This window comes from Equus przewalskii, chromosome 2, assembly GCF_037783145.1.
Source record: "Equus przewalskii isolate Varuska chromosome 2, EquPr2, whole genome shotgun sequence".
NCBI lineage: Eukaryota > Metazoa > Chordata > Mammalia > Perissodactyla > Equidae > Equus > Equus przewalskii.
Genome location: NC_091832.1, coordinates 47,952,567 through 47,973,107, shown reverse-complemented (window position 1 = coordinate 47,973,107; position 20,541 = coordinate 47,952,567). Strand labels below are relative to the sequence as shown.

General features: G+C 45.2%; 1 protein-coding gene across 12 annotated transcripts in view; it reads right to left on the bottom strand.

The window, feature by feature from the left end:
- Positions 1-20,541, bottom strand: part of GNB1 (G protein subunit beta 1) — a 78,795-nt gene that overhangs the window by 54,048 nt on the left and 4,206 nt on the right. For 3 of the 12 annotated variants that reach the window (XM_070611128.1, XM_070611129.1, XM_070611131.1), the window contains exon 2: positions 7,156-7,228. The exons of 5 other annotated variants lie outside the window; for them this stretch is intronic. The gene's annotated coding sequence lies outside the window, so the exon portion shown is untranslated. Of the gene's footprint in view, positions 1-1,841; positions 2,024-2,405; positions 2,497-4,857; positions 4,940-7,155; positions 7,229-18,813; positions 18,918-20,541 lie in introns of those variants that run through there. 4 more of the 12 variants (XM_070611133.1, XM_070611135.1, XM_070611134.1 and 1 more) reach the window with 3 other exon arrangements.

Genomic DNA, 20,541 nt, shown 5'->3' with positions numbered 1-20,541 from the left:
AAGTGCCGCACAAAAATCAACACGGAGCAGGAAATGAAGGCGGCGGCCTCCAGTCGGACTCTCAAGTTTGAGAAACTGTTCAAGCCCATTTGTTAGCAACAGTGATTTATTTCAGAATAAAACAGTTTCCTTCAATTTATGAGTATTACTTTTTCAAATGGCTACGAAGTTCTGAGGACATAAATACTTAGGTTACTTGGGCCTAAAGACTCTATTAATAAAGATAATTTTAGGTATTTATTTTGGCCTAGGGGCACTGTGAAAATCATAGGAGCAGTAAAGGTGCCATGAATTTGGGAATTTTTGCTTTAAGACTCAAACCTGGGCCTCAGAGGAGAGAGGGGGGAGCGGAGAGAAGCAGGGAGCCGGCCTCACAAAGCTATCCCCACCAGGGCCTCACCTCCCTCGCCCCTGCTTCAGGTGTGGGCTGTAAACCTGGACAACAAACCACAAATTCATCAAGAGTAGGAAGTGACTTCCCAATCTTTGTGTTCCCAGAACAAAACCCAAGAGGAACCCAGTAACTGCTTATTGAAAGGCACTTTCCCCAGGAAAGTAGGATTTGCAACGCAGCCTCGAGCGTATGTGCATCTCAGAGATCAAGGAGGAAAGGACAGAAAAGGAGAGGCTGCACCTGAAGCCAGCTTCCAACCAGGCCGGTGTGAGCAATGCAGGGGAAGCTGAAAGCTGGTGCAGAGGGACACAGGAAATGAGGCCCAAGCCTTGAGGCTTTCAGGCCAGACCCTCCACACAGTGCAGAGAGCATAGGGGACAATCAGCACAGAAGGCCAGGACACAGCATTCCTGTGACTGTGCCCCAAACGCAAACGTGGATGTGACCATGAGGAAGCCCAGACAGACCCAAAGGGAGGGTCGTTCCCCAAGATAAGCGGCCTGAACTCTTAACACGTGAAGGGGAAGAAAGACAATGAAGGGCTGGACCAGACTCAAGAACAGACATGACTCTAAAGGCAACATGTGTTCCAGGACTGCCTGGACCTGGACCAGGAGGAACAGCTATAAAATTATGGGGACGGTTCATGAAATATGGAATAGAAATTAGCTCGGTATCAGTGTTAAATTGACTGATTTTGATAACTGAACAATGGTTATACAAAAACATGTCCATGTTCTCAAGAAATACACACTGAAGTATTTAGTGGTAAAGGGAGAAAAGTGATGTAAATTTTGCATTCTATTTCCCAACATACTCACTTTTGTTTTAAAATAAAAGTGGTGTGTACACGAGGAGAGCACCCCAGCAATCACACGCAGGATGAACTGGAAAATGAGGAGCACATCCTCTGCCACCCCATTTGCAACTCAGTGACTGCTGGGACCCCTCCTCCCCATCCTGGTAGCACCTGAGGACTCTCCCTGCCCCTCCATGCAGGGAGGATGACCTCAGCCAGAGGGACTGGCTCTTTGGTTAAGAGCAGAGAGGTGGGGGCAGGAGGCAATCAGGAGACTATGACAACAATCTGATCCACTTCTCCTCACAGGGTGTGTGCTACATCCTGAGTTCCCCAGGTTTACTACCCAATGGCGTGGAGTACTCCATTCTTAGGGACAGAACTAATAAGCCCAGCAGAAAGATAAGAAACTAAGGAGACCAGTGGAGAAACATGGGGAGGGAATGCGGCAGAACCCAAATGCAGTGGACCCCATCCACACACAGAGGCCCACACACCAAAGGGGGAGCCTAAGTTCACACAGCCCTCGACCCACCAGGCGTGGTCTAGGCCCCAGGCAGTACACAGGGGTGCCCCTGAGGCATTGCTCGCACAGGGGCGGTCTTGTGCACTACAAGGAGTTGGGCAGCACCCCTGGCCTCTACCTACTAGACACCAGCAGCACCCTCCAAGTTGTGACACGCCCAAATGTCTCCAGACACTGCCAAATGTCCCTCTGAGAACTCAGCCACTGTCCCTCTCTGCAGCCTGTCAACAGAGTCCATGGATGGGCTGTAGGTTTTCCAACCAGGCTAAGGAGCAGTGCTAGCTTAGAAACGAGGAGTTGAAGGCTACAAAGAAACAAAAACAAAGAGAGTAAGTGGTAAATGCCCAATCGTGTAAACTGTACAACAACTTCTGATCAACTCAAGTAATAGTCAGGATAATTTGACTGATATTAGAACTCCATCCCCCCGTGAAAGCACATCAGCCAATTCAGACAAGCGCCGCCACCCAAGTGGCTGCTGTGCTAGAAAGGAGATGAGGAGAACATCGGCCCCCTGGAGCAGACCCGCCAGACAGTTTACAGATTTAACTAAAACCTGCGCTGAAATGTCTACTTATGAGACTTAAATGCCATTTTTACGGCCAAATCCAGTGATTAAGTCCTGACATCTGTCATACATTGCTATCCCGTTAACCACAAGAGAATTTAAAAACATCAGGACTTACTCCTTGTCCTCCAAGAGCTAACATTCAGACCCTCTTCAGCGCGACTACCACAGAGGACTCTCCGTACGAGGCACTTCCAGTATGAGAACGTCTGGATTTCCAACAGCACAGGAATATTCCAAAAGAAATGTAAATCGGAAAAATTCAGAAAATCTACCCATACTTCTTGGATATAGAATACCCCACTAGTTTAGCATATGTTGGTATGTAACTGATAACAGAAAAACTTTAAAGGAAAACAAGACAGAGCAGTTTTCCTGTGGAGGCGATGTTGCACAGTGATTAAAGCCCGAGTCTGGGATCAGAAACGTGGCTTTGGGTCCCAGCTCTGTCACCTCAGGTAAACTGTTTCACCCTCACGCCTGCTTCTCCATCGCCGGGCTGCTCTGCAGGGGTGGCAATTTTTGTCTGTAGAGGCCCAAAGAGCAAATGTTTTAGGCTTAAAGGCCCTCAATTCCTCTGTTGATTTTGCTGTCACAAAAGCAGCCACAGATGATACGGAAAGGAATGAGCAAGCCTGTGCTCCGATAAACTATCTATGGACATAAACTTGAATTTTACATAACTTCACAGGGTCACAAAATATTGTTCCTTTGACTTGTTTTTAACCATTTTAAAATGTAAAAACCATTTTTAGCTCATGGGCCATGCAAAACAGCAGGCCAGAGTCTGCCCACCTCCAGCTTACAGTACCGTGCCTGGCACACACTAGGTAGTCAATAAACAGCCACAACGATCATCCTGAAAGCTTCGCAGTCCACACTAAGTCCATCCCATAAACCTCAACAGTCTTAGAACCTGCAACTGACCTCCCCAATATGATCACAAGCCGTCTTCTCTTCCTAACCACCCCGTGTGCAGTGGCTGCTGCTGGCCTGAGGAGCATCCTCACACTGCAGACGTACCTAGCACTCCTGCACCCTGGGAAGCAAACTTCTGATTCTTTACATCAAACTACATAACCCTGCCAATCAAGTCTGAAAAATCCATTATACAAAAGACTTTTCCCCTACATATTTATACTTTAAGTAAAATTCCACCTCTTACAATTTATCCATTAACCCAGCGGACACACTGCGGCTGAAGGTCTCCCCACATCTTTGTTCTCCATCTCAGAGCGTCCACTGACAGGTGGCGATGGGTTCCTCCACTGTCACATGACTAAAGTCTTCATCAACTACAGTAGCCTGACTGACTAAATTGCACTTGGTCTTCGGTTTTGCCAGCCTGCCTTGTACAGATTTACTGAAAAGTGTTATTATCGAACACTATCGAAAAATACTGTTATTAAAAATTGCCAGACTGTAGTTATGTCAATAATAATGGCATCCATGGCACCCATTCTTATACAAAAACTAGCGAAAGGACAGAGAAAACAAAACAAACATGAATATAAGATGCTATGAAAGAGCAGACTGCAGTACCAATAAAAATCTTTTACCTCAAAGACAAACTTGGCCAATTATACTTCAATTAAAAAAAGGTAAACAAACTAAAACTATGAAATTTCTGGGCCTGGCCCTGTGGCCGAGTAGTTAAGGTCACGCACTCCACGTCAGCAGCCCAGGGTTTTGCCAGTTTGGATCCTGGGCACGGACATGGCACTGCTCATCAAGCCATGCTGAGGCAGCGTCCCACATGCCAAACTAGAAGGACCCACAACTGAAAACATACAACTATGTACCGGGGGGCTTTGGGGAGAAAAAGGAAAAAATTTTTTTAAAAAATCTCAAAAAAAAAAATTTCTGTAATATGCTCATTTCAGTCATGCTAACTTTGAGAGAATGTCTAATACTTTCAAATATAAATAATTTGCTTATATTTCTTTCAAAATGAGAATATCTTTTTTTTTAAGATTTTATTTTTTTTCCTTTTTCTCCCCAAAGCCCCCCAGTACATAGTTGTACATTCTTAGTTGTGGGTCCTTCTAGTTGTGGCATGTGGGACGCTGCGTCAGTGTGGTTTGATCAGCAGTGCCATGTCCGCGCCCAGGATTCGAACCAACAAAACACTGAGCCGCCTGCAGCGGAGCGCGAGAACTTAACAACTTGGCCACGGGGCCAGCCCCGAGAATATCTTTTTTCTAATTATCATTATCTTGTTAAAATTTCCACAAGAAATAGAGAAAATGGTATCTTACTACAACATGTTCCTTGCTCCCATCTACCCCCAAGAGATAACACGCCTTCCACAGAGATATTTATTTTTTCCAGACTTTGATACACAGCTGCATTTAATTTTTCACAAATGAATCAAATGATACCATCTTCCCCTAAACTACACACACTCTGAAATTTCTTCTCCCCGCCCCCCTTATGTGCTGCACTGTCCTCTCCTCATGAGAATAAAGGACCACATTAAATTTTTTTTTAACAGCTGCAGAATATTCTGAGTGTAACTTAAGTTAACCAATCCCTATGCACAGACATTTGATTCACCCACAGACACTTACTGAGATGGACCGTGCTGCAGGCAGTTAGGACACGTCAGGAAGTAAAAACGACGAAGATCTCTGCTCTCCAGGAGCTGGTATTCTAGTGAGTAGTGACAATTTTTCTGCTTTTATATCAAAAATTCTAGGTGAGGGTTTCTAACAGACTGTTTTCAATATGTTTTTGTAGCTAACGTTGTAATAAGCATTGTCTTATTTTCTTCCTTTGGAGAAATTCCTAAAAATAAAACTGCTGGAACAATTTATTTTAGAAAAGCTCCTTTTATAATAAGGATATTAACCCTTTATATCTCTAATTCTTCTCCAATTTGCTTGCCTGTAAAAGCAAAGGTCCTCTATTAGGTGTCTTTTGCTATAGAAATGTTCCGAGTATTTCCGCAGATAATCTTTTTACGGCTTATAGCCTTAGTGTCATACTAAGAAAGCCTTTCCCTACATATGCCACTTCAAAGGTTATAAAATGTTTCCCCCAGTATTTTTCTAATATTTCCATTTTTAATTTTTACATTTAAATCTTTAATCCATCCAGGATCTATATGTACTGTGGAATGTAGAGTTTTCAACTTTACTTTTTCCAGACTGCCAGTCGATCCCACATCTTTTACATTACAAACCATCCACTTCCAACTGACTTAAAATGCTACGCCGGTCATGAACTGAATCCCCATAAACTTAGAGATCATTATCTAGACCTCTCTGTCCCATCCACCTATGCTTGATAATACTTTTCTCGTTTCTATCTAATAGAACACTTTTCCCCTTCATCTTTCTTTTATGGAACTCAATCCTCTCAAATACTTATTCCTCCAAATTAAGTGACATCTTTAAAGTGCTCCAGCATACAAGCAGGAAAACTGCATTCAAGTTCTGTACTCATGTCTATTCACGTTCTCTATTCTCCCTTCAATAACAGATGTAAGTTTTCTAATAGTCATACTGACTTAAACATGTTTTTTTAATTTTTTTAATTTACTTTTATTTTTTAAGATTGGCACCTGAGCTAACAAACTGTTGCTGATCTTTTTTTTTGCTCTCTCTCCCCAAATCCCCCCAGTACATAGTTGTATACTTTAGTTATGGGTCCTTCTAGTTGTGGCACGTGGGATGCTGCCTCAGCATGGCCTGATGAGCGGTGCCATGTCCGTGCCCAGGATCTGAACCGGCAAAACCCTGGGCCACCGAAGCAGAGCACACAAACTTAACCACTCAGCGACGGGGCTGGCCCCTAAACATGTTTTTCTCTTTATTAAAAAGAGAAAAAAAAAAATTTTTTTTTTTTAAGAATTTATTTTTTTCCTTTTTCTCCCCAAAGCCCCCAGGTACATAGTTGTGTATTTCTAGTTGTGGGTCCTAGTTGTGGTACGTGGGACGCCGCCTCAGCGTGGCCTGATGAGTGGTGCCATGTCTGCGCCCAGGACTCGAACTGACGAAACCCTGGGGCGCCTGCAGAGGAGCGCGAGAACTTAACCACTCAGCCACGGGGCCAGCCCTAAAGAGAGAAAAGTTTTAAGCTTACCCGCCACAAGAAAATGGCATTGGTCTATTTGCCTAAGAACTCAAAAAAATTATTTCTAAAGTTAGTTCCTATAAAAGAATAAGTTATTTACAAAAAAGCAAACTTAGAAAGACTTGTGGCTCTTGTGATGAATGAATCTCTGCTCCCTTGTCTTTTCCGATCGTTCATTATCTAGGACGTGGGACTCAAATTACTGACATCTGCAATAACACTGAAAACAGAATTTCACTATAAAGCAACCATAAAGGTTATTTTCGCTCAACCTCAGGACAAATAGCTTAATTTCAGGCATGGATGGCGGCCTGGTCCCCATGGGGTCTTCCTCTCCCCTGGTATCTCCAGGGTGGGATGAGGACCCAGCAAGGGGCAAGAGCAGCAGCACAGGTCCGCCTGGAGCGGGAGCCTTCTCATGTCCCTGCTTCCTTCCCGCCGAATCTCAGCCGTCTCAGTCAGGGAACAGGCAGGAAAGTCGCGCGGCAGTGAGAGGACCTGTTTGTCTAATCACAATCGTCCATCACGTGGCTGCTTCCTCCTTTCTGCCTCTTCTTCCAGACGACCCGCTTACCCTCAAACTTTCTCCCCAAGAACACCCCCAATTTTATAACAGGTCAATATGTATAAAACTTCAGCGCTACTTACATTCAATTATCAGGGAGTATCTACATTAACCTGCACCTAATGTAACACTGCTGTGTTATGTCTTAGACTAAAAAACAATCTTTTGTCTTGTTTGAAATAAAAGCCCTTCACCTCCCAATCAAAGACATCTTTTTTAATCTTACCTTGTCTCCTCCAAACCTTGAAATTCTGAGTTTAGCAGGCACTTTATGCAGACTGTTATGCATAGGAGAGTTGCTGAAATTACAATAAGGAATATTGTTTGCTGAAAGGTAACTGGTTTAACCCATTTCTCAGATATAAAACAAATTAAATTTTATACTAATTCAAGCCGTTTAACCTCACAAGAATTAATGAAGACAGGTCTATCACGTGCTCTGTGTCACAGCTAACTTGCTCAGCTGGAGAGGGGAGCATACTGATTAGGACAAACTGTGAAGCAGTGAGACCAGCTGAAACAAAAGGCCAATGTGAACAGTGGGCACCAACGACGAGACGGGCCTGTGGCTACACAGATAGATAAGAACCCTCTTAGCCTAAGATTCTTAGCCTTCTGTTACTGCCTCTCTACTGCAGCAATTTCCTTTACTCGCTTGTTTCTACCAACATCAATTGTGCTTGCATCTCAGTGTGTGGTCCAGGGACCAGCAACACCAGAGGAGCCTGGGAGCTTGTTAGAAAAACTGACTCGGCCCCGCCCACCGACTGAATCAGGATCTGCATCTAACAAGATCCCAGGGGACTCATATGCACCCAAAGAAACATATGGTTTAGAATCTCCCTATTTAAAAACAGCACTCTCACATCAACCCCCACCGACGGAGCCCTTTCCCTGCGCTCTCCACAGCAACACTTCTTGAATCCAATCAAACACTGGTGGTCTCCCTTCAACACCCAGGTTTCAACTCACTCCAATCTGGCTTTCACTGCCCCCAAGTAACCGAAAGGGCTCACCATCTAGTACCTGCAGTCCTAAAATCTGAGAGCCCCTTCCCCACCTCTCCCCTCGACCCCCCACAGCACTGTGTGCAGCTGACAGCACCCCTCGCTCCTTACTGAAGAGCAGCTTCCTCCATGGCCCCTCTCAGACTTCTAAGGGGGGTACTCCATCCCTCTCCTCACGACCTCCCATGCAGAGGGGACAGCATCTATTCACGAGAGTTTAATCACTATCTATGACTTCCTGACTGGACTCCAGGCCAACACATTTATGAGCCAACACTTGCACTTGGTTGTCTTCTGTGCATTTTGAAATTCAAATGTTTCAAGCATAGCTCTCTATCCCCACTGGATGGCCAACAAACCTGCCCCGCTTGTGTCCTCATCTCAGTGCCCATCACCATGCCCTGATAGTGCACAGGGAACACTTAGGAACCACCCTCGGTTCCGTACTCTCCGCGTCCCCTACGCCCAGGCCATCAGCACACTGGCTCCACCCCCAGAGCAGATAGGAATCTATCCATTTCTTTCCATTTCCTCAGCCCCCACCCTCAGCCAAACCACATCATTTCTCAACAGTCTCCTTTAAATGATCTTTGTCTCTGTTTTGCCCCCAACAATCCATCTTCATTTGGCAATCTGAACAATCTTTTAAGATTCACATCTTGTCACTTCCTGCTTAAAATCCTTCAGCGGCTTCCCACTACACCGAGAAAAAATCCGAACTTTTTTCCACAGTGTGTTAACCATAAAAAGCATTGTCCACACGAGTATACTGGTGAAGGTCAAAGAAGGCCCTAATCAGAGGGCACCCCAGCTCGCCAGGCGTAAAGTGACATCGTCCTAGGCAAACTGGGCCGGGGGTCAAAACGCCCTCCCCGACACCCTTGACTTCCATCGTTTCTCCTCAGGCACCAAGCCGCAGCCGAGTGCTGCTCCCCACCACGGCGCCTCCGCAGCTGCCGTTCTCTAGACCTGAAGAATCGGGCTCCCCACCTCCCTGGCTCCTTCTCACCCCTCAGGCATCATCTACGCAGAAAGTCTCCCCCAAATATGCCAAGCCAAGTGCCGTCTCTCCACCCAGCCTCTCAGCACTCACCCTCATCTCTGGAATCTGCTTCTTCACAAGTTCACTGCCTTCTCCAAGAGAATAAAAGGTTAGAAGCTACCTGCCAGTACTGACCCTTCACCAACCACAGTGCCTTGCTCAAACTAAGTATTTGGCAAATATTTGTTAGATAAACTGAAATAAAGTGATGCCTTTAAGGAGTTCATTTCTGAAATCCATTCCACAGAAATCTTAATACTAACTGGACATCCTAAGCATGCAATTCTAAATGTCATGAGGACTGTGACAGATAAAAAGATAGCCAGATTCCTGACAGCACCTCCCATCAAGAGCCAGAGCCTATTCCCCACACTTTCAGTCTGGGCTGGGCCTTGCAACTCATTTTGACCAACAGAATGCAGCAAAGGTGACGCTGTGTGACTTCTAAGCCAGGCCTCAAGAAGCCTAGCAACTTCTGGCCCTGCCCTCTTGGAGCTCAGCCACCATGAGAGGCCACATGAAGAACAGAGGCATCCTGGCTAAGAGCTCACACAGGTGAGGCCATCCAGGAAACGCAGAGCCCAGCCCACCAGCCGACTGCGTGTAAATGCGTGAGCGAGCACACAGCAGAGATGAGTGCACACAGGGCATCGTTTTAAGTCATTACGTTTTGGGGTAGTTTGTTAAGCAGCAATAGATAACTGATACAAGGCCATGATGATTTTTTTTTTTTAAACTGCAGGATGCATGTGACTTTAAGTGAGAGTTCTCAACCTCGGAACTGCTGAAATTTTGTTCTGACCTCTGTTGTTGACCAGCATCCCTGTAGCACATCCCAAGTTGTGACAACTACGAATATCTCCAGACACGCAACAGTGGGGACAAAATGCAAGAGCAAATGCTACCTGCGCCTCCAGGGGCTTAAGACTTCCACAAGGCAAGGAAGGAGCCACTGCTTTCTGAGGCATTCTTTGTGCCTTGTCCTTCTTGTTAACTTTTGATCTGGATTGATACATATGTTCTTTTCCTCCTCACTGGCCCCCAAAGAACAGTCAGTGGGACGGACATTAGCAGTAACCTCCATCTATTCCTGTGAAAATTACCCACAAGGATGTCACTCCTCTGTTCCCCAAAACGAAACAAGACAGATGCAAAGAACATAAAGTGCCTTGAGGGCCCTTTCCAACACAGTGTCCAGCCCCCTCAAACACCGGCTACTGAGTGGGTCCCAGAGACCACAGGAAGCTAAGAGGTGGCTAAAACTAGCCAAATTCATGATGCTTTAAGTCAGAAAGTTTAGGAAGCATGTATATGAAAAAAAAAAGTTAAAATATTTAAAAGTAAATTTCACCAACAAAATTCCAATTCTATATACAAACTATTCTTTTCAAGTTAAAATATACATTTATCAGGTTTGACAAACACCCCAAGGTTTACACAATATAGGTTCCTAACCTCAGATATGCAAAGGCTGCTAAATATAAGTTCTGAATAGATACTAATTTCCCAAATTCTCATCTCCCTTATATGGAGATTTTCCCTCATATCTCCCAAATTTATACTAATGACAACCCAGATGCTCAGTCTAGGACTGTGCTATTCAGTATGGTAGTTATTAGCTACATGGGGTTTTTAAACTTAACTGTATGAAAATTAAATAAAACTAAAATGTCAGCTTCTCAGTCACACGAGCCACATTTCAAATGCTCAAGAGCCACACGAGGCTAGTGGCTGCCCTACTGGACAAGGCATATTATAAAACATTTCTAGCACTGAAAAACATTCTATTGTACAAGGCTGATGTAAAATATAGAAATTAAAAGCAAAGTAAAAAAGCAGCTTTTCACTTGAGATGGTGAAATTTACCACTTCCAGGAGCGGAGTTTCTCTCTTCTTTCTACACCTACAGAGCACTCACTCCCGCACACTAACAAATACGGCATCGTTAAAACCAACACAGAGCCAAAGATGTGTTTATTATATGAAGAACTACATGTAAAGTTTTTCAAATCAATATAGGAGCAATAGGACATAAGTTCCTAAAAGGCTGCTCTATTATAAAAGAACCATTTATCCACTGACTTATAACATTAATCTCAACAATTTTAGAAGCTGTTAATTCTATTTTTTGTTAAGTTAGCATTATCTCAATCTGTGAACACATGTTTAGACTAGAAGAGCTGCTATTTTAAAGCTCTTTTTTCGTAGCTAAATGAAACTTTCTTAAAGTGAGCATTCTACTCAGCAGCTTAGTACCTTCCTGAATATGTCAAGTTTAAATTATGGGAAATGTGTTGGCCAGGTCCTATACTCTAAGAAAAAGTAAAGAGGGAATGACAGTCACTTATTGATTCAAAAAGCACTTTTTTTTTTTGAGGAAGACTGGCCCTGAGCTAACATCTGTGCCCATCTTCCTCTGCTTTATACGTGAGACGCCTACCACAGCATGGCTTACCAAGCGGTGCCATGTCCGCACCCGGGATCCGAACCTGCGAACCGCAGGCCCGCCGAGAAGCAGAACACGCGCACTTAACCGCTGCACCACCGGCCCGGCCCCCAAAAAGCACATCTTAAATGCCGTGCCAATCAGTGTTAGGCACCAAGATTCCCCCTGCTTTCTGATTCATCGATTCCCAGGAAAAGCTCTCCCCACTTCCCTTCTCATCTCTCTGCCTCTGCAGCAGCCACTCCCAAACCCACATCCCATCAGTGGTAAAGCGATCTCAAGCCTTCCCAATAACCCTCCTAGCCATTTTCAGGAAAACTACCTGGAAGTTCAGGTCCTTGGTGCATGGTTTCACAGACCACTGTCCCCAGCCCTGACTGTGCATGGGGCTCACCTGGGGTGCCTTTTCTCAATGCCCGGAGTCCTGGGCTTACAGATGGGCTGAGGGACACTGTCAGGGAGTCCAACGCACAGTCAGGTCCGAGAGCTAACCCAGCCCACACGAACAGGCCATCTGGGGTGCCCTCTGCTTCCACCCTGTACTGTTCAGGGCGGGTCAGAAACAGGGCCTCACAACTCTGCGACCCCAACCTGAGGTGAATGCCATGAAGACACTGGTCAATCAACATGATCAAGAACAAGAGGGGTGACCAGAAAAAGCCTCTTGGACGAGGTGACATTCAGGCTGGGACCTAAACGATGAAAAGACTCATTGGTGAAAACAGCAAAAGGAATGGCGATGTCAGGAGGACAGGTGGATGGATGAGCCTGGAGGTCAGAAAGACTGGGGTGGAGGTATGAACCACAACCATCAGGAAACAGCATTTGAAACAGGCCAAAAAAGGGGCCGGGCCCGTGGCCGAGTGGTTAAGTTCGTGCACTCCACTTTGGCAGCCCAGGGTTTCACCGGTTCGGATCCCGGGTGCAAACACGGCATGCTCATCAGGCCATGCTGAGACAGCGTTCCACATGCCACAAGTAGAAGGACCCACAACTAAGATATACAACTATGTACTGGGGGGATTTGGGGAGAAAAAGTAATAAAAATAAATAAATAAACAGGCCAGAACAGATGAGAACGGACATGATCACCTAAGGAGCGCCCACGAACAGAGAGAATCCTGGACTCAAGACTGAGAAATGCCAGACAACTGAGGGCATGTAGGGCAGGCAAAAGAGAGCCCTTGGAAGGAAAGCGAGAAGAACAAGCACAAGAGAAGAGAGCATTTCAAAGAGGTGGTGGTGGCAAGCTGAGTACAATGCCAGGAAGCAGAACAGGCTGAAAATAGAAAAAAACGACCATTTCAGAGAGCTTTCTTACCTGCCAAGCAGAACCAGAAAGGCACTTACAGGCAAAGAGAGTGGGAACGAAAAGGACAGAGACGCTCAGAGGGCTTCTCCACCCTAACTCCATACTGACCAGAAAAACCCAGCTCTATTCCTAAACTTCGGTTCTGTGAGACATCCTGAATCAACATTTCCCTTTTCTATTTAAATTATCTCTTACTGGTTTCTTCAATCTGCAACTGAGACTTCTTTTTACAAGCTGGGCCTCGAAGGGAAGGTGAAGACATGGGAGACAGGGGGTTAGGAACGCAAGGAGGACAGGGCCAAGCATGAAGCTCTAGGTAACTGCAGGGGCTTAAACAGTGTCTCCTGAAAATTCCTGTCCACCTGGAACCTGTAAATGCGACTTTATTTGGAAAAAGGGTCTTTGTAGGTATAATTAGTTAACATAAAATGAAGTCATACTGTATTAGGGTGGGCCCTAATGCAATGACTGGTGTCCTTATAAGAGTGGATACAGACAAAGAGAAGACCATGTGAAGACAGAGGCAGAAACTGGATCGCCAGCAACCACCAGAAGCTAGAGAGGCATGAGAGGGAAATGCCCTGCCAACACCTCGATTTCAGACTTCCAGCCTCCAGAACTGTGAGAATAAATCTGTTGTTTTAAGCCACTTCGTTGGTGGTAATTTGTGGTAGCAGCCACAGAAAATGAATAGAGCAACATTTTAGAGCCAAGGAGAAGAACCTCTGAAAACCTTAACTAAGACAGCAACCACAAAGATAGGAATACAGAGCCGGCAGGGGAGGAGGGACAGCAGTGAGGAAAGGAGGACGGCTAAGGCGCTACACGCCGTAAGCAACCGCCGTAATGGAAGCTAACATTTTTGTTCTTGCTAAGTATGAGGCTAAGTATTTTGTTTGCACATCTCATTTAATCCTCACAATTACCCTATGAGATGAGAAAACTGGGATAGAGGTGTTAAATAACCTGCTCCAGCGCTCAAAGCTAAGAATCGGCAAAAAGCTAAGAATCGGCAGAACCAAGATGCCAGCACATGGGTATAGTTAAACTACAGGGGAAAGGAACAGCAATTGTTAATTGTTACGTAGTTACTCGTCATGTTTTCAGAGATGAAGGACATTCAGAAATACACATAATATGTAACAAAGTAGAAAAACTAGAATGAAAAAATCTATATATATAGTGTGATCCCCAATCTGGGGGAAAAAAATCTCCGTACACATATGCATGAGCAACACAAAACTAAACAGAAACACAACAATCTTATGTGGTTATTTCCTGAAAGGGAAATTATAGATTTTTTCCCCTCAATTTTATATTCCTAATTTTTACAGTAAACATATTTAACATTTTTATTAAAATGCAAAAATTAAAGATAAAAATTGAGACAACAAAGTGGATTTACTGAAAAGGACATCTTCATAGAAACAACAACACTGGTGGCTTAGGGAACAGGAACATGGTCCTCAAAGAATGAGGACAAGACAGATGGAGAAACTGAGGCAGCAGAAACATCTGCCTATCCAGGAAGTTTAATTTTAAAAAGAGAAAAGTAAGAGTAGTGGCTGAACAAGATCCTAAGATTAAGTGGGGGGTTAAATTATATAAGACTTAGTCATGTTTGAAGGTAGAAGAGAAGAAACTGAAGATAAAGTCGTTGGTGAGTATGTTTCCAAGTGGAAGAATCTTCCCTTTAATAATATATAAAGCAGGCAAGTGCGTCTTCTGAGGTGAGAATGAAGGAGAAGAGCTCAGGCTAGACGGTGCAGGGCGTAACTACTAAGGGCACAGGCTCTGGAGGCAAACCACTCAAGTTCAAATATGGGTTCCACAATTCCCGGCTGTGACCTTGGCCAGTTCCCTACCCGCCCTGTCAGTTTAGCCATCTGTGAAATGGGCTGTTCACAGGACCCGCCTCAGAGCTGAAGTGAGGATCACACAGCAATAACAAAGTTCTCAGCACGGTGCCCGGCAGAGTCAGCATCTAACAAACCGGAGGAAGGAGCAAAGAGCATCGGGATCATCGACAGGGCAAAATGCAAGTACTTCTAAGCCAAGGAAACGCCAGGTGGAGGACTGGAGGGCCAAGGCTTGAAGGAATTTATCAACAGGGAAATCTCACAGTACCTGTCCCTACATACTTTATTTACATAAAGTCTATGCCAAGTGGAGATTAACATCCATCTCCCAGGACCTCTTATTTCAATTCTGAGCATGGCCCTGCCTTGGGACTTCCCCCTGTGCCCGTATACCTGCCTGCTTCATCCTCTCACCTCCTCCTGACCTATGTCCAAATGTTTCAACCACCCTTTTCAAAATGAACCCCAGCGATCCATCTCCATCTCCAGCTCGTCTATGCGGTGACGCTCCTTCCACCAGGGCAGGGCTGCTGGCTCTCATCACTGCCCATCCCCAGCTGCTCCCTGGGATTGCTCAGACCTTGAGAAGGCACTTGACAAAGGATCCCCCTCCCCTTTACAGGCTCCTTCCTCTGGGCACCAGACAGTGCGCAAGCTACTCCATCTAAAATCAAGGCAGAACAGAGGCCTGCCGCCAGCCCTCACGCCGCTCCGCCCCTTTCCTTCAGAGCCTCCCCACACCCCATGTCACTCCTGCCGGGAATCCTGATCACTGAGTCCTCAGTCAGCTTCAGCAGAGCCGCGACTCTGACCGCTCCCTCCCGTCTCAGGAGACTCTTTCCATAGGCTCTCATGCTGTGTTCCTTTTTTTTTTTAAAGATTTTATTTTTTCCTTTTTCTCCCCAAAACCCCTCCGGTACATAGTTGTATATTCTTCGTTGTGGGTCCTTCTAGTTGTGGTATGTGGGACGCTGCCTCAGCGTGGTTTGATAAGCAGTGCCATGTCCGCGCCCAGGATTCGAACCAACGAAACACTGGGCCGCCTGCAGCGGAGTGCGCGAACTTAACCACTGGGCCACGGGGCCAGCCCCTCACGCTGTGTTCCGATGCTCTTCCAACCTCTGACTGCTCCTTGAGGAGCTTCTCTTCCTCCGCCCATCCCTTAATGCCATCCCTTGGGCTGTCCCAAGGCCTCTTCTCAAGCTACACCAACGGTCTTCAACCTTTTGAAGAATCTCTGGGGGGCCATCCTGGTGGCCTAGTGGTTAAGTTTGTGTGCTCTGCTTCGACGGCCCAGGGTTCACCGGTTAGGATCCTGGGTGTGGACCTACACACAGCTTATCAAGCCACGCTGAGGCAGGTGTCTCACACATAAAACAGAGGAAGATGGGCACGGATGTTAGCTCAGGGCCAGTCTTCCTCAGCAAAACAGAGGAGGACTGGTGGCAGATGTTAGCTCAGGGCCAATCTTCCTGAAAAAAACAAAAATGATCTCTGGGTTCTTCTCAGGAAAAGGCACAATCCTACACCTAAAATACTGCACTCAGAGGGCAGGGGGGCACATTAGGACAGGGTGTCCTCTCCAGCTGAGGACCCTCTGGTCCCTGCAGGCACCCTGGGCCAAGGCCCTGGAGGTGCTCTCCAGATCAGTGCTGCTCAGCCGGCTTGGTCTCAGGCTCCCACACTCCTAATTACCGAGGATCCCAGGGGCTTCTGTTTATGTGGGTTATATCTATGGATATTTACTACACTAGAAATTTAAATGGAGAAGTTTTAAAAATGTTTAAGAAGGCTATTATGTTACCAGAAATAACATTTTTACAAAAAATAACTAGAAAAATAATTTGGTGAGAAGAGCAGCAATATTTTACACTTTATTTCAGCACACCTCTTTAACATCTGCCTCACTAAGAGAGAGCTGGGTTCTCAGATCTGCTTCTGCACTCAATCGGTCGTAATATCTTGTTTTGGCTGAAGTACATGAGGAAAATTCAGCCTCACAGATGTACAGCTGGAAAAGGGAGGAGTATTTTAACAGCTTTTTCACATAAATGTGGATAGTCTTCTTTGATACGACATCAAAACTTGACGAGTGGTAAGTTTATTAAAAGGTAGTTCTGATGTGGAATGTGAACCATGTGACTTAATCAATTAACTGTTACATCAAACTCCATAGGTTTCACTCCATTCTCGTGCTTTGAACAGATCTTCTACCACCTGTAAGTGAGCAGCACCATGCATGGGCCATTTGGAAAATATCAGTTCACTGAGTTAAGGAGATCTTCCAAATGTTGACATATCTCATTATATAATATTTAGAAAGAACCATTTCGTTAGTATCACCATCTCTCTCATAAGTCTTTAAACTCTGGGAAGCTGTCAAGTTCATGGTAGCAGAAACAAGTTTTACAAAATTCTTCTTCTTCTTTTTGTGAGAATTGGCCCTGAGCTAACAACATCTGTGCCAATCTTCCTCTACTGTATGTGGGATGCCACCACAGCATGGCTTGATGAGCGGTGCTAGGTCCACACCTGGGATCTGAACCTGAGAACCCTGAGCTGCCGAAGCAGAGCGCGCAAACTTAAACACTACGCCACCAGCCGGACCCCTAAAATTGTTATTTCCATATGAAATCTCAAATTTTATCAGTGCCAACAATACTGTCAGTTATTTCCCTTGAAGTATCTGGTTCGCTTCATTCATTTTCAAGAAAACATCTGCAAATTGCCCTGTCTAAACAGCGATCGTCTCCCATCTGCTCTGCTTTCAGCTCAAACAACCACACCATCGCTCCGGTACTTCAGGCACACTCGTGCTTTACGCCTCCCTCCTTTCCATTCTGTCACACACTAGTAGGGATGGGCACTCAGGGTTGAAGGTTAATAAAACTAGTTGTTGTTGTTTCATCAAGGACATTAGACTAAACTGGATTTTTTTTTTACCACAAGTTCACGGCGGTAAAGAATACCATGACTACAATCACTACTGTAACTGGTTTGGTACCACAACCTTGATTTGTGCTCAAGAACCAGCAGCTTTACCCACCACTGCTTCTGTGCCATCAATGCAAACGTCAACACAGTGAAAATCAAATAACATCCTAATCTGATTATGAAAGTAGCTCTGGGGGCCAGCCTCATGGCCGAGGGGTTAAGTTTGCGGGCTCTGCTTCAGGGGCCCAGGGTTTCACAGGTTCAAATTCTGGGCGTGGACACGGCACCGCTCGTCGAGCCATGCTGAGGCGGCATCCCACATGCCACAACTAGAAGGATCCACAACTAGAAAACACACAACTACGTACTGGGGGACTTTGGGAGAAAAAGGAAAAATAAAATCTTAAAAAGAAAAAAAAGTAGCTCTGACCTACTGGACCCCTGGCAGAGTCTCAGAGACCCCGCAGCAGTCCAAGATCACACTTTGAGACCCTTTGCTCTAAGTGACCATTACTCCCAAGACTCCAATCGCTAAATACTGATAACCCTGAAAGCCTGGCCTCCATCCAGACCACACCTCCAGAGCTCCCCGTTCACAGGCACAGAAGAGAGGAATTCAACGTGTATTTATTATGCATCCTGTCCCAGAGGCTGCTAATACTGCAGTGAACCAAAGTGCCTGTCTTAGGAAGTCAGAACTAGTGGGGAGATCAACATAAGGGTTAGGAAGACATGGCAAGGCAAGATGATGTAGATTAATGAGATCAGAGAATGCCCTCTGAGAACGGGGTACCTGAACAAAGACCAGAATGAAGGGAGTGAACTGTACAAATGGACCTCTGGAAGAACCTTCGTAGAAAGGAGGAGTAGAAAGTGAAGAAGAGGAGTAGAAAGACCTTGGATGCAGAAGGTGGGAATGCCTCCAAGAGTCCTCAAACCCACTGTGCATAAACTAAACTTACCACCTCCCCCCAAACCACTGCTCCTTGTTTCAGTACATGCAAAACAGCCGCCCAGACGTCCAGGACAGAAACCTGTGGTCATTTACCCCTCTCTTACCGTCCGTTCAGTCATCAAGTCTTCTCAGCCACTAGCTTTACCACCCGTCAGATGCCCTTCTTCCCTGCACAGCATCCCATCTGGACTCTCCGACCAGTCTCCCTCCCTCCTCTGGGCATGCTCCAAGCTCAAGTACCCAGTGAGGGTCCTGATCGGATCAATCTCCTCCTTAAAACTCTTTGCAGGCTTCCTAGAGCCCTCAAGGGAGAAGTGCAAACTCCTTACCGAGGTTCTGGCCTCTCGGCACCCATTTCTCACCACTTTCCAGCCCTTTGGAACTTCCGTCCCCAGATAAGCCATGCTCTCATTCAGCCAATAAATAATTACCTAACACGCATTAGACTGTTCCGGGTGTTGGAGACGGTGGGGGAAGGAGGGCAACTGGTGGCTGCATGAAAAACACTCAGGCCATCTCCTCAGCCTGGGACACTCTTTGCTTCCCCCTCCACCTACTGCCTGCCAGACAAGCTCCACCTGGGGGATTCTTCAGGTCTCAACATAAACTTTTTTCCTAAGAAGACATCACTAACCTCTAGAATAGGTCAGCTGCCCCCGTGACCCACTGCACTTGCATTTCTCCTTTGAACCTGCTTGTCAGGCTCCTACTAAACTATAAACTCAGGAAAGCCCTGGGGCATCCCCATTCGTGAGAATTTATAGCCTCAGTACCTAGCAGAGAAGGTGCTGAGTAAGCATTTGTTAAACAAATTTCCAGTTATAGTATTTATATATATACACATATATTACATACACATTTACACGAATATATGAAAAATGCTTCACCATTATCGTCACTAGTTGGCAAATCAAGGAAGCCAAACAAAGTTTTGTGAAATCCAAAAAAATTCAGCATCATAAAGAGGGGGTGAGATCTCTCAAAAATAAACAATTTAACCAGTTTTCAAAGTGAATTACAGGATCAAAATTATCCCATAAAGGTAAAGAAGGCTTTTGAGAAAAGAAGAAAGTGAGAGAAGACTCAGGAGAAAGTGAGGTAGTAAACACGCGGCAGGGATTTGCAAAGACAGCTGACACGTGTTCCCCACCCTGAATTAATACTCCTCCGGAACCATCAGGAAGAAAGAAAAAAATCTCCCAGTAAGTGATCTTCTTATAACGCTATCACAGTTAAAGAGATGTTTACAAAGCAAGGGCACTAGCAAGAGAAACTGCTAACCCTGCACAGCGCCAGGCACTGTCCCAAGTGCCTCCACTAGGGAACCTGCTTCATCCGCACGGCCGCCTCAGGAAGCAGGTGTGGGGACGCCCGCTCTAGAGAGGAGCACACAGACAGAGAGAAGCCAGAAACACTTCCAAACCAGCAAGTTTAGCTGCAGAACTGGGTTCTAAGTCGGACAGTCTGAATCTTTTCAGAATTTCGAATTTCAGAATTTTTGAGTGAATCTCTCTCCCTCCGTAGAATTCAGGAATTATATTAAAGTTCCTACGACAATTTTTTGGAAACTTATTGTAGAGGCTTTAACACTCTCTTGTCTAATTAGAAAGTACCCAGAATTTTTTAAAATTTTATTAACTACAACACTTGGACAGGCAATGAAGAGAATCTACAATCTTCATCAGGAATATATTTCAAAATTGCCACAGGATTGAACCAGGAGGCACACAGATACACAGAAGCACACAACTACCCACAAGTAACCTTTATGTTAACCATGTCCTTAGTATTTGTCCTGACACGTTAAAGAATAAACACACAGTCTTTCCTCCCTTAGTAAAATGTATTATTAAGCTCGGAGCAGCTAATTATTAAATTGTAACCTTTCGTCAACGGCAATATAAATTCAACTGAATAACCTCTTAAGAATTAGATAATCTTGATAATCCTAACTTGGCCTTTTAAATCAGTAAGTTTTTAGAAATGGCTTTTCCCCAGAATTTTAATTTAGTAAGTCAAATAAGGAAATACTCCCTTAAGTCTTTAAAAAAAAAAGA